This window comes from Morus notabilis, unplaced genomic scaffold (assembly GCF_000414095.1).
Source record: "Morus notabilis unplaced genomic scaffold, ASM41409v2 C11029822, whole genome shotgun sequence".
Classification (NCBI taxonomy): domain Eukaryota; kingdom Viridiplantae; phylum Streptophyta; class Magnoliopsida; order Rosales; family Moraceae; genus Morus; species Morus notabilis.
Window position 1 is genome coordinate 1 of NW_010376927.1, and position 275 is coordinate 275.

The 275-nt window shown below is 37.1% G+C and overlaps 1 non-coding gene across 1 annotated transcript; it reads left to right on the top strand.

Moving 5' to 3' along the window:
- The first annotated feature begins 118 nt into the window (after positions 1 to 118).
- TRNAE-UUC lies at positions 119 to 190 on the top strand. The gene has a single exon. It is a non-coding gene; the product is annotated as a tRNA-Glu (tRNA).
- The last annotated feature ends 85 nt before the right edge of the window (positions 191 to 275 follow it).

Sequence of the window (275 nt, forward strand, 5' to 3'; positions counted from 1 at the left end):
CATAGTAAAATTTAAGCCTGGTTAACATAAAAGTAATGTAACTGTTTTGTAACCAGTAAAAGCAAGCGCGATACTTGCACCGGGCTATAACACTAGGCTATTTATGCCATTGTTTTGAGACCCTGTTGTCAAGTGGTTAAGACACAATGTTTTCACCATTGTATCACGGGTTCGATCCCCGTCTGGGTTAATATAATTTAACCGTATGTTTAATAATGCGGATTGATGTAATAGTAACATAATTGGCTCATGACCAGTTTCTATTGGTGCAAATC